Source organism: Citrus clementina, unplaced genomic scaffold (genome assembly GCF_000493195.1).
Source record: "Citrus clementina cultivar Clemenules unplaced genomic scaffold, Citrus_clementina_v1.0 scaffold_9, whole genome shotgun sequence".
NCBI classification, from domain to species: Eukaryota; Viridiplantae; Streptophyta; class Magnoliopsida; order Sapindales; family Rutaceae; genus Citrus; species Citrus x clementina.
Window position 1 is genome coordinate 18,328,963 of NW_006261964.1, and position 14,759 is coordinate 18,343,721.

Sequence of the window (14,759 nt, forward strand, 5' to 3'; positions counted from 1 at the left end):
GAAAATGAAGACTATATAATCATTTGAATGATTTTCATGTTGTTTGTCAAACTTTTAAATATGAAAAATTTTCAGATGAAGAAGATGAAGATGTTAAGCTTAGATTGTTTCCATTTTCTCTAAAAGATAAAACTCGTTCGTGGTTCAATACCTTACCTGCTAATAGTATCACATCATGGGAACAAATGGTAACTAAGTTTTTAAATAAATACTTCCCAGTACATAAAACCCCATGCTATTCATGGAGAAATTTCAGAGTTTACTCAGAGAGAAGATGAGCAATTCTTTGAAGCATGGGAGTGATTCAACGATGTTACTTTTGAAGTGTCCACATCATGGATACAAGAAATGCCACCAATGTCGATATTTCTTGGAGGGACTATTGCCACATGTGTAAGAATGGCTAATGGCAACAAATGGAGATGAGCTAATGTCTAAAGGTGCATTAGAGATTTGAGATTTCTTCCAGCAATAAGCGGATAATTCCCAACAGCAGAGTCGATGATTCAGGAATGTGAGAAAACGTAAGGGGGTAAATGAAATCCATGTTGGCGAGTCAAGATTAGAAATCAAAGAAGTCAAAGGCCCAGAGGCTGTAACTGGAGATTGGACAAAAGGTTTGGAGGTAACTCGGGTTTGTGTGTTTGTCTGTTTTCTCCTATGTCTTTTTCATATTGTCGTTTGTGCTGACGGTACGACCAATTTGACTATGATTCCTACCCAGATCAAGCCAATGCTATAAATGTAATAGGAAAGCAGTCAAATTATAACTTTTACTCCAATACCTATAATCTTGGATAGAGAGACCATCAAAACTTTTCATGTTCTCAAGGATTCTAATAAAATAGAACAACAACTTCAACTCCACCAATGTAACCAGTTCTTCAAGCTCCTCAAGTCTCTCAACCACCATTCATACCATACAATTAGACTCAGAGTTACTCATAACAAAAACCATAGGAAAAGGCACTCTAAAATTTGAAACATTCGACCCATCTTACCATTGACAAGTTATAGAATGAGATGAGGGTTGGCTTCAATTCACAAGCCCAAGCAATCTCAAACCTTGAGATGATGGAGGGCCAACTTACCTCTTTAGTTCAAACCTTGGCAATGACTATTGAAAAAGGCAAATGCCCAAGTCAGCCAATGCCTAATCCGAAAGGGGTGCATGAAGTGAGTGCAAGTTTATCCCAACGTCATGAAGAGATCAAAGCCGTCATGACCTTACGAAAAGGAAAAGAAGTGGACAACAAAGTGGAGATGCTAGTGCAGAGGAAGTGGCCTTGGGACGTGGTTCGGAGATTTTGACTTTAGATTGTGCCTTTTTGGGTGAAGATGATTGAGGAGTCGGTTGAAGGTGGGAGAAACCAAAGAATTGATTATAAACAGGTTGTTGAGGCCGAGATGGTGTGTAGAAGGGTGAATAAGTTTTAAAAAACGGAGGAGATACGGGTGTAGGTTGTGATTGAGTAAAAAGGGAAGGTCGGGATTTTTCAGCATCAATCCTGGACAATTCAGCTTTGAGTTTTCTGATCTCGGCTTCTTTTTTATTAAACTCTGGACCCCATATATGATTGTTGATCATCCGTCTGAGATCGGTGGGTAATTGTACGTGGCGTTGTTACACCAGAGTGATGAGATCATTGGCAAGCCAAGATATTTAAATCTCCTTTGGACCAGTAGTCTGAACACTTTGGTTTCCAGCTGATATACACTTATCCAGTTAATAACAAATCCGAAATTCATTTTTGAAAACAATTTTTTCATGATACCACCCGAAAACCTTCAAAGAGGGTGAACGTTGTAAGAAAACACTTTCATTTTAGAAAAATCGATTTTGGAGGATAAACAGAACCTTTCTGATGCACGGGATCCTCAGGCTTGAGGCAAGTGCAGAGCATACTCAGTTTAGAAATTTTGAGGTGAGCGTATCATTTTTAATTCAAATAATTTCTTCGATTCCTAGAAGAGAGAGAGAGGTTTAGGGAAACATGATGTATAAAACTTAAGCTTTTATTTTTCAGATTGGCTCCCTTACAACTGAGACCAAAGGTGCCTTTTATAGAGGATCATTGAGAACAGGACCTCTCGAATGATCATATCACATGGCACACCTTTTTTGAAAACAAAGCACGCCGATCAGGACTTTTACAAAAGGGAAAGCATACCGACAAGGACTTTTACAAAAGTAAAGCATACCGACAAGGACTTTAGCAAAAGGAAAGCATACAGACAAAGACTTTGACAAAAGTAAAGCATGTGGATAAGGACTTTAACAAAAGACAAACGGGAGTCACATGGGTAATTGCATCAAAAGCTGTGTGAGAGTGACAACGTGTCATCATGGAGTGGATGGATAGCGGGATGGTGACACGTCTCCTGTGTCTTTTTCATATTGGCGCGTGTGCCGACGCCTCTGTCTCCGGTCGAGATACGCCTCAGCTTGCTGATACTTCTCTTCATCAACTTCAGACATGTGCTGTGAAGTAGATGGAACAGGAGAGTCTGGGTTTGTGACAGTATAATGGGGAGTGTCAGTATAGAGAAGGGACTGAAAGTCTTCCCATGGGTCCTGAGCGTCTTGGAATAAGACATTGGTGTAGTCAAGACGTTGTTCCATGACAAGGATTCCTTGAGGACTTGAACTTGAACCTGGAGTACAACCTTGTGTTTTTGGAATTATTTCAAGGGTGTGTGATGGTCCAATAGAGGTGTGGTGAATATTTGTGGCAGGTGGAAGAACATTGTTAAGTTCCATGAGATAGGCTTTGAGAACGGAGGTGACCGATGTATCATGGATGAAGGTATAAGGGTGAGGGTAAGTTCTCCATTCATATGCCATATCCTGTGTCCAGTAGTCCCGTGTTTCTGGATGCTGGAAATAAGGCCTGTGGACGATGAAGGCTGTAGTCCACATGTTAGCTTCTTGTTCTGGCATTTTGTCTAATCCATAAAAGGTACACAAATGTTGGAGTTGCTTGCGCCACCAAGTAAGTGGGGAATACCATTCAAAGAGAGTCCAGAGAAGGTCTGGTGAGAACTCTGGAGTGGTAAGGTGAGTCAGGACTGGTTTGATGGGAAAAACTAGCTTTGTAGCATACAAGGTGGTGAGACACCACATATACCAAAGCTCATCTTCAGAGATGGACAGAGAGGACAGAGTGACGCCTGTGAGAAACAGGTGCTCCATGCAAAGATTAGGAAAGCGGTCAAGGTTTTTGGTCTGAACATTAAAGAAAAACCTATAAAGGAATTTCTTTGCAAAATCTAGAAGTTGGTAAGTCGATTGGAAAGAGATGTTCATGGGGAAATTTCTTTGGTTGAGAGCTTTGAAAGGAAGTTGGCGATTCATGGCTATAACTGGAATGGCTTGAATTGAGGAAATGAGTGCGGGTTTATTTATAGCTGGACGGGTGAGGAAGTCTGGAATGAGGTTTTGGTTGCCTTTTATGTGTTGAACAGTGAAATCATACTTAGCAAACTAGGTTTTGAGGCTGAGTAATTGCTTGTCAGGTAGCAATTTGTTCTTGAAGTCAAAGATGCGGGGAAAAGAAGAATTATCCATGTTTATAAAGAATTTGTGGCTGATGAGATGGAATTCAAATTTCTTAATTCCATATTTGACTGCCAAAATCTCTTTGTAGATCACATGGTAGTTCTTTTCAGAGTCTTTGAACTATCCGCTTGCATGTGCACAGAAATGACGCACGCCATTGATGTCTTCAAGGAGAATGGCACTCCAATAATCATCGTTGGCATCAGTCTGGAGGATGCGTTGTCCACTTGTGGGAATTCGGAGTGGAGGAGGTGATTGGGCTATCACCTTTAGCTGCTTGATAGCTTCTGTCTGAGCAGGGCCCCATGGAGGGCACTATTTCTTGAGCATGCGTGACAGCTGGCTGGTGTGGATTGCAACTTTTGAGATAAAATCACGGACATAATTAACAATCCCGAGGAATTGTTGTATTTGCTTTCTATTGAGATGTGTGTCCGGAAACTTGAGTAATTCGATTGCAATATGGGGACCAGGCTGATACTGGCCGTCTTTAATCACCATGCCAAGAAAGTCAATTGATTCCTTTCCTATGTTGTTTTTCTTTTCGGAAAGCATGATGCCATGTGCCTGCACAATGTGAAAGAAATCTAAAAGAAGCTTCTGGTGGCTCTCATGGTCAGAAGAAAATAACAAGATATCGTCAATGTAGACCAATGCATGATGGAGAATAGGACTAAAGATTTTTGTCATGGCTTTTTGAAATAAGGAGGGAGCGACTTTGAGACCGAAAGGCATAACCGTCCATTGGTAATGGGCATCAGGGATGCAGAAGGCAGTTTTGTGACGGTCAACTGGTGAAATACCAAGTTGCCAAAAAACAGCTTTTAAATCAAATTTAGAGAAGATACGAGCCCTTTGAAGATGAACAAACAGGGTCTGGATTTTTGGAAGGGGAAATTTATCAATTCAGATCGTTTTTCAACATAAAAGGCTTGACAAGCCCAATCTGAATCAGTAGACTCAATAAGACCTTGTTGGAGTAACTGAGAGCATTCTTGCTTGGCAAGTAAGAGGTCTGAAGGAGACATACCCGGGTGTGAAGCATTCTTGCTTGGCAAGTAAGAGGTCTGAAGGAGACATACCCGGGTGTGATGCTTTTGTGGGGTTTATGTCTTCATTGAGTTTGAAGGGAAGCTTAATGAAGAATTGTTCCTTTTTCCAAAGAGGTGAAGGATGGTGGAACTGTGAGTGGTTTTCTGGACAGAACTCTAAGAGCTTTTGTGAGATATGACTGTATGGGGATGGTATCTCTGAAAGGGCATACAGACGGAGAGTGTCTGTATAGGGCAAGAACATTTGTTTGTAGCGAACTCCAGAACTGGTAAGGAAAAGGTTTTTAACCAAATGAAGAATGTCAAAACCGATGAGTAAATCTTTATCTGGAAGTTTGGAGGCTACAATCTTTTTCCAAATTATGCAATTCGGAAAAAATTGAATACCAATGGGTTTTTTGGTAATCAAAGTTGTTTCAAAGGTCTCACCATTAACTGCTCTGAAAAGTTTAGAATAAGGTTCCCAACAGTCTGATGGAAGAACAGAAGGATCAATCATACTAGTATCCGCACCAGTGTCAATGAACCCAATAACAGGAATAGGTTTATGAAATTTGGAAGGAAGGATGGACATCTTGAGAGAAGGCCTTGGAATAGTGGAAACATGGTTAACAGTTTGAACTGTAGAGATGACAGAAATATCTTCAGAATCTGAAGATTCTGCAATTAGAAAGGCAGTCTGATCATCTTGTGTGGACTGTTCTGAAAAATTTGAATCGACATCGTCATTTTCAGATAGCAAAGAAGAATATTGAAGATGTTGTATAAGACGAACAACTTTGGCTGGTTTGTGGGGACAATTGCGGGCAAAGTGACCGCGTTCCTTGCAAATGAAACAACGGTTGGATTTTTTCAGGTTGTTGAGGCTGGGATGGTGTGTAGAAGGGTGAATAAGTTTCAAAAAACGGAGGAGATACAGGTGTAGGTTGTGATTGAGTAAAAAGTGAAGGTCGGGATTTTTCAGCATCAATCCTGGACAATTCAGCTTTGAGTTTTCTGATCTCGGCTTCTTTTTTATTAAACTCTGGACCCCATATATGATTGTTGATCATCCGTCTGAGATCGGCATCTAGTTCAGAGATCCGGTCTTGGAGATGTATATACATCTGATCTAAACGACTGCTGATCGAATCAACTTTAGTTTCAGTCTGGGAGACTTGAGTGGCAACACGGTCAATTTTCTTACCGAGTTGTTGGAGAGTATGATTTTGAACATTGGCATTTTTGGTTTGCCAATTCAAAATAGCTTCATACTGTTTTGGTTCTTCAGGTTGCCCAGAGGTTGTAATTGGAGATTGAACAAAAGGCTTTGAGGTGACACGGGTTTGTGTGTCTGTTTGTTTTTCAAGTGGAGGAGATGATTCTTCATAGGAGTGACTTGAAAACATAAGGCAAGATCTGATTGGTTGGACAGGAGGTTTGGGATCTGGTGGAGGATGTGGAGGAAAAGATTTGCAAGATGATAATGGATAAGAAGATTTTTTCTTTTTCTTTTTCTTTCTCCGCATAATTTCCAATTCTTCGTCAATATCCGTATCATCTAGGCAAGGACAATCCGGGTTGCACATATGGGCTTCAGGAACATCCCATAGAAAATGACCATTGACTTTATCAGGATATACTGGATACCCTTCGGAGGAAAACCCATGAATAGGAAGTTTCTTTTATTGACCAGTTTGAACTGCTGTGATCATAGCAGTATAGGAAAGCTGTGGACTGTTTGAAACAGGCTCGGTGTCAGGAGTTTGAAAAGACAGTTTGACCTGACCATTTGGTCGTCTGTCAAACGTGGCTTCTATGGTTTGTACTGGTTCTGAATTTTGGTGAAAATGCTAATAGTTGGTTAGCCATTCAAGAGGCATGAGCTTGAGCAAGTCTTGTTTCTGGATTTGTTTGGGGATTTGGATAATGGTTGGAATTGTGTCTGTGTCTGCCAAGATCATCAAGGCATCAGAAGTTGTGTATGGTGTAGGAAGATCGAGGGCATGATTCTGTAATCGATAGACTATTTGATTATGGAGGGTTGCAATCTTTGATGTGGGTGTTTGTTCTGCTCCTTGGAGCTGGATCTGGACTTTAAGGGTTGTTGGAAGATTGGGATCCTCAAAAGAGAGGTTGAAATTGGGGTGAAAGGTTAATAAGACACTGCCAGTATGAAGGGTTGTCAGAACGGTGCCGACAACAGCGTGTTGGTACTCCTTGAACCTGGTGTCTAGGAGAGCAATTCTAGCTGTAACAGGTAAGCCTTTTCGACCATGAAGAGTGAGAATTAATCGTACACCACCAAAATGGAGGCGTGTGTAGCCTTCTCTTTTCCAGTTGTCGACGAGATCTGAGGGTATTTCCATAGTGACATATTGTTCACTCTGTGAGGCTTGTAGAGCACACTGGTCCAGTCTAGAAGACTGGATATACTCTTTTGGGAGTGGTCTTTTAGTGGAGATGAGAGTCCGAATACTTCTAGTGAAAGAAGTTTTCTGTTTGTAGAGATTGTAAGGACTCATGATGGGAAACTGGGACTCATTGATTTGAGCAGATTCTGGAATATAAGAATATTCAACAAGATTCTCAATTTTGGAGGTTATGTGTTGAGAGCATGATTTGGGAAGAGAGAGAGTAGAAAAAAGAGAAATATGAGATGAAGAGGATGTAGAAGTTGAAGATGTGTTTGTTTCCATGGTTGATGAATCTTCTTCTAGGAGATCAAATAAGATTATTCAAATTACTAATGATACCACCTCAACATGAATCTAATGACCCATCAACAAAGGATAAAGAAGATTGTAACCCACAAAAATACATTCCCAAAGCGCCTTTTCTTGAGAGGTTAGCTAAAGAAAAGAAAGGAAGTACCACATGTGAAATTATGGAGATTTTCAAATAGGTAGTATTAACATCCCTTTGCTTGATACTATTAAACAAGTGCCCTCTTATGCCAAGTTTCTTCAAAACCTTTGCACTAAAAAGAGAAGCATTCATCTAGAAAAAGGAATTTTTAATAGAAAACATTAGTTCCATAATCCAACACAAAATTCCTCCGAAATACAAAGGCCCTAGCTGCCCTACCATCTTATGTTGCATAGGGAACCACACATTTGACAATGCCTTGTTAGACTTAGGAGCCAGTGTAAATATTCTTACTTATTTAGTGTTTGTGAAACTTAGACTGGGAATATTGCACGCAACTCCAATTGTGTTGCAACTTGAAGATCGATCCATAAAAATACCTCGCAGTATTATTGATGATATACTTATTCAGGTAGACAAGTTTTATTTTCCTGTTGATTTCATTGTGATTGACACTCAACCAGTGCAAGATTCATAGAAGCACATCCTCATTATCTTAGGTTGACCTTTCTTGACAACTGTCGATACTCATATTCAATGTAGATCCCGAAATATGTTGTTGTCCTTTGGCAATATGACTATGGAGTTGAATATCTTTAACATTTCTAAACAACCTCATGATGGAGAAGAGGGAATCGCTGATGTGGATGTAATTAAAGAATCAATTGATCATACTTTGCCTTCTAACTTTAGTGATGACCTGTTACAAGAATGGTTAAAACATTTTGGATTGGTTTTTGATGAGATAAATGCCTTTCTCGATTCATGAAATCTAAAGAAAAAGCAATTGTCACCATCAGGAGAAAATCTCATCCCGTCATCAGAATCACTGACAAAGATTAAGCTCAAACCGTCACCTAACTTTTTGAAGTATATATTCCTAAGAGAAGAAAACACATTGTCAAAAGTCATATCATCCTCCCTTGACGTCAAACAAAAGAATAGAAACGTCATTTGCCCACCTGTGGTTCAAAAAAGAGATTATAACTAGAAGAACCTAAGGAGATTTGCAACGATAAAAATGCTAAGAACTACAAGAAGCAGATGAGAGTCTTTCAAGACAAGCAAATTATGAGAAATCTTTCAGCATAAGTCCGAAAGTGCTTTTATTCAATTCTTGTTTGCACGTCTCCCTAGGTAAGTTACGTTATCGATGGTCTGGTCCATTTATTGTGCACACGTTTTTCCACATGGAGCCATTAAACTTAAGAATCGAAAGAATAGTGCAATTTTTAAAGTTAATGGTCAAAGCTGTAAAGCCATATCTCAAGTACCAACCACATGGAGAGAACATCGCAATAGATTTAAGTGACCCACCAAATCTGAAACTTTTTTCCATTTCTTTTTGGTGACTTAACCTTTTGTTATTTTTTTCTTTAGTAATGTATTTGTTTCTTGCTGAAGTGTATTTGTTTATCAGTTGTATTTTCTCTCATCACTTCTGCTATATATCATGAGTTAATATCCCGCTTTTTGCATTGTGTGATTTTATTTTTGTTTGCTTTCATGTGTGTTGTGTTTTTACTAGATTTATTCTTTTCTTTGATGTGTTATCATTTGTCACCCCGATTAAGTGGCGGATAACGGTACTTCGTGACTATTGAAGTCAATTCCTTCAATTTCCTACAATAGTTGATATTCTCCAAACAAGGTATGGATAGGAACACAGCTCTTGTGAAGCTTCACAAGTGATTTCCCACCCGTCCTCAGAATGTACTCCTCATAGTCTACAAAGCTCAGTTCTATGATATGTGCTTACTTATGAGACATAACATCTCTGTTGACATCTGTTGGTTAATTGAAACCAAAGTACTGTTAGCAGGGGAATTATGTCCTAAATTCGTTGCCTACATGCCAGGTTACAGGAAAAGAAATTATGCAAGAAAATGAAGAGCTGCACGGCTTCTAGTTTCTTGTCATAAATGTGCAAGAATGCAATGCTTTAAAAAACCATGCACTTTGGGAATGATGCCCGATAACAGAGATGATAAGATTAAATTCATTAGGGATGGCTTAAATAAGGAGTCATTAGATGATATCCCTTTGTTTCTTGAAACGCTTCCCAATGGATATATACAGCGTGCAATTTCCTAGTTATAGGCATTATTCCCAAAAGAACGTGCACGATACAATCTCAGAAATCTGAATATAAATGACCATATTTGCCAGTTTATAAGAAAACTATATAGGAAGTATATCCTCGACCCATAAGAGGGCGTTCAAGCCGTTTCTAGACGTAAAACTAGAGGAAGATGTGAGCCACAATCACAACTACTAATACATATCCTTTTAATTTACTATTTGCTTTTGAATAATTGAGCCACAAGCTTTATTTGTGCTCCTACTGCTAATGAGTTATTTGATCTTTTAGAAGCTTACAGACCAGAACAAAATCCCAAGACTCTTACGTTGGATTGGTCAACTAATGATGGTAGCGGTAGTAATAAGAAGTACAACTTTTACGAACTCTCGTCAGTAAAAATTTAAAGTCTTAGGAAAATTGTTTGCCATTTATAGAGTTTGCATATAATAAGAGCATTCATTCTTCTACTTCTTATTCTTCATTTGAGATTTTTTAAGGTTTTAATTCATTGACTCCAACGGATTTAATTCCTTTGCCCGTTGATGTGAGAGCTAGCTTGGATTGTCAAAAGAAAGCGGAGTTGGTAAAGTCTATTCATGAGAAAGTGCGGCTTCACATTAAGAAGAAGAGTGAGCAGTACGCGACTCAACTTAATAGAGGTAGGAAACGTTTGATTTTTTAACTCGGAGATTAGGTTTTGGTTCATATCCTGAAGGAAAGGTTTCTACCTAGGGGAAACCTAAATTGCACCTTCAAGGTGATGGCCCACTTTTGATTCTTGAGTGTATCAATAACAACGTTTATAAAGTGGATCTTCTAGGTGAGTATAACGTGTCTGCTATATTTAATGTTTCTGACCTTTTTCCCTTTGATGCATGTTTAGATTTGAGGATGAATTCTTTCAAGGAGAGGGGGAATTATGTGATCCAGAGTTCTCAGAGCATTAAAGATCCATTGCTTATTCTAGAGTTCTCTCATCTCGAGCTCGTAGGGTTCATCTTCCTAGAGTACACCATTTTTTATTTCTTCTTTGTATGGGAGTGAGACAAAGTATCTTTCCCTAGACAAAGTATATATATATTTAGAATTGCTTTTCCAACCCTTCTTCTGCTTCAAAAATCATCCTCTCTACCGCTCACCACCACGTTAGCTCGAATCAAGTATACCAAGGTTGGTTCTTCCTCTTTCAAGACCATTTTGAACATTGGTCTCTTGCAAATTGAATTTGAATTGAATTCATCCAAGTAGATTGAACAAATCCTTGCATTACTTCCTTGGTCTTCTTAGCTCGTGCTCTCGTAATTGGCCCTTCTAAAAGACTCGATGATCCAACATACTACTAGGGAGACCCTTTTATAGGCACTAAGGGAATCTCCTTTAACTATTTATATCACTACACCTTATTATAAAGGAATATGATTTCCTCTCGAGACCAGTCATGGCATTCTCTCAAACATAGTGCATCAAGTCTTCAAAGAAACCTCTAGAATGGAACCAATTACAAGCCTTAGTAAAGTCATCGCCCCCGGAATCTAGCAAAAAGTTGCCACCAATATGGTTTGTAGAACAATTTTCCTACAGCCCTCCAATTATTTTTCTCTCACTCCTTTTGTAATTGTAACAGATTACAAGTACCTTTAGGGGTTACTTAGAAGAAAAAAAGTGCTAGCAGTAATCAAAGGAATCAAGAAGTTCCAACATGAAAATAAACACCTCATCTTGTAAATATATAAAGTCGCTAACCCTAATTTAACTTAAAAACCCAAAAAACCCTAAAATAAAAACCCAAACCGTAAGACATGCATGGGCCTTGGCTTGTAGAGCCACTGACATTAAACAGACCGTAAGTTGGGCACGTAGTGTCAGATTTAGACCCACTTTAATGATGTAAGGATTCTCACCATCATCAGCCACAACAATGATGTAAGGAATGCATCTACAGTATATATATATATATATAGAGTATGGACATAAGACATACATGAGCAACACTCTTTTATGTTCTTTGAATAGATTTTTGACAATCTTGAGTTTTGATATCATTAGAAAGATTTTCTTAACTTGTTCTTGAAAGAAATTTTGACTTTTCAAATGAATTGCTAATTTTTGTGACGTCTTATTAAGCAATTTAGGTTCTTTAGAGTTAGTTTCTCACGGGTTTGGATCCTTTATTCGAATCCTGATTTTATTGGCTTTCTTGGGTTCTTATCAATCTGGTTGTGGGTATTTCTAGCTAGATCTAGAGGGTTTCTCATCATATAAGCTCTTAATAAATGAATGAATATTCTTCATTCTTTTTTTTTAAGTTGTTTGTACTTCATTCACTTAAGAATGTTCATAACATTTATTGCATTGAGAATTTGGAAGCTCATTTGTACATTTTTCCCACATATATTAGTGTCCTTTTTTTCTGTCACAAGTTGCTAAATTTGCAATGTCAGAGGTTATGCTTTTTGTGTAATATTTTTTTATATTACATTTAAGATTGTCGGTGTAGTAGATGGCATTTATTAAGGCTAATCATTTTTTTCATTATTTATGCAGCTTAGCATACTTTGATATTAAGGCACTGATAGATGGTGAAACCTTTGTGGTTGGTCTAGTTATTCGAGAGCAATATAGCTTGCACAAAATGTGGATTGATATTAAGGATACTTGTTGTGGTTATTGTTTAAGTGATGTTTCCATGGCAGATTAAGTAGTAAACAATATTGATTGACAAAGACTTGCTAGAGACATTTGAACAGCTCAGACTAAAGTGGTACAGTTGGGCTAAATTTGTAGTAACTCTTAATAAAAACTTTATATCATCTTTCTCCTTAATGGTCCAGCTATGCAACAATTATGATGTTGTTGATCAATATCTCATACCTGAAGACCAGTTCCCACTTCATTTAGATTAAGACATAAGAGGCTTATTGGATTGATTTTCTAAAGGTTCCAAGCACTTCTTCTCTTGATGATAAAGATCCAAGTAAAGTAGTAAACAAAGTGCTCCTAGATTTGAATGAATACGAAACCTTAGTAAATAGGTGCACACAACATTTGAATAAACATGTGGAAATAGAAACGAAGAGTTTTATAATAGTTCTAAGCATTTGCAGGTAAATTTGATGAATTTGAAGATAAGAATAAGGTTAATCCATATAGTTCTGATCTAGGTGGCTATAATCTAGATGGTTCTTATCCAAATGTCTCTGATCTAAATAATACCTTTGGAGATAGAGGTAAGAGTGCTCATGATGTTGATGACTATGAATCTGGGGATGATAGTGAAGATGAGTCAAATGATGATGTTGTGGAAGAAAAAAACATGCATTAGATATGAAGAAAATGCATGTGGCTTTCAGTTCAATTCTGTTGGTCATTAGATAGTGTTGAGGCCTGAATAGTTGTTTATTAGTATGGAATTTTAGAAAGGTTTTGAAGGTGTTCGTAATTAGGAATAGATTAAGACTAAAAAGGTTAAAAAAATGAGAAAACAATAGTGACGTGTGTGCAACACTGGATTGCACTTAGAGAATCCACACAAGCCTTTTTGGAACAGGAGGTCATTTAAGATTAAGATCATTGCCCAGAGCACATCTGTCCTAGAGTCAATGAAAATTATGAGGCAAGTTCAAATTAGGTAGCAGCCACATATCTGCATTTGTTCTAAGCTAATCCTACCATCAAGATTTTTGTTATTGCTATTACTTTGATGCAGAAGTAAGGAATTGAATTCACAATCAGAGACTCTATAGGGCCAAAAGGAAAGTACTTGTGTCACTTAATCAAAACCACAAGAATAGTTACAATAAATTATTTAGGTATAACATGCCTTATTAAATTCCCATCCTAGTTCTACTGTCTCTCTTAAAAGGGATTGGCTTGATGGTCTCAGTTTCTTATATTCAAGATGTTTTTTCTAGTGTATTGATAGTAGTAAAAAGGGATTTTTTTTAAGGGTGCAGTCCATTCATTGAGGTTGATGGTTGTCACTTAAAAGGACTATATAAAGATGTATTCCCAGCAGCTGTGACCGTTGATGTAAATTATAGGATTCATTCCTTGGCTATGTGTGTGGTTAGGTCTGAAAATAATGAGTCTTGGCGGTATTTTATAGAGAAACTATATGATTAAGTGGGCTATAATGGTGATAAAAGGTATCTTTAATGCCTTAGATTGGGGGTTCCTTTTTTCATTGATGAGGTACTGCTACAAGTACATCTATGCAAACTTCAAGAAGAAGTTTCATAAGCTGCTTCTGAAGAAAGTGCTCTAGAGAGTGTGAAGGAGTTCCAATACTGCTGACTTTAATTTTTATATGCACTATAACAACTGATGGCCATGAATGTTGATGAAAATTCCTATTATGTGTTGGGCAAAGCATTTGTTCCCCCATACATAAAATGCAGCCATATTACTAATAACATTACTGAATCTTTCAACAATTAATCAATAGCTATAAAGGTTTGCCAATTGTGTGGATGTTTGAAGAGACACAAAGGAAAACCATGTGTCTAGCCTATAGAAGACATAAAAGAGCCCTTGAATGGAATAGAGAGCTTCTACAAGTTGTGAGAAGAAAGACTGTTGAGGGAAGAGTAGAAGCAAAGTCACTCTCTGTCATTTTTTGGCATAATGAGACGTTTGAGATACTTAAAGTTATGACAAAGATCGTTGTTGTTGTTATATTGAGGAATAAGTATGTGGTGGTGAATGGGGTATTTGCAGACTTTCTTGCAAACATGCCCTTTGTTGTATATATGAAAAGAGGTATCATGTTGAAGACTATGTATATCTATATTTGCAAAAGACAGCTTTCATTAGGACTTATAAATATCAGTTTATACTAGTTTCTGATAAGAAAAAGTGACCACTTGAACTTCATAACAATTTACAGCCAACAACAACTATATGGTCAGTTGAAAGATCTCAAACTAAGAAAAGGAAAGAAAAAGGTGAATCTTCAACCTTCAAGCAAAGCTCAAGTGTAATATGCTCTCGCTTTGACTGGTGGGGGCATAATAAGAGGACTTGCGTAAGGGCAACTCGTGATCAAGAGAAGAAAAAGGCTAAGGGAGAGGTAAAAAAAATTACTAAAATTGTTATTAATGGTGCTTAAACTTACACCTAGTCACTAAAGTAATTAGTAATTTTTATTTTGCTAGCACCAATTAGTGAGATTAGTTCACAAGATGTAAGTAATCCAATGAGCCAAACATAGCCATATGTC

At 37.8% G+C, this 14,759-nt stretch overlaps 1 non-coding gene across 1 annotated transcript; it reads right to left on the reverse strand.

The window, feature by feature from the left end:
• Positions 1 to 235: 235 nt before the first annotated feature.
• On the reverse strand, positions 236 to 342 carry LOC112101612. Its single transcript, XR_002907637.1, has one exon. It is a non-coding gene; the product is annotated as a small nucleolar RNA R71 (small nucleolar RNA).
• Positions 343 to 14,759: the final 14,417 nt, after the last annotated feature.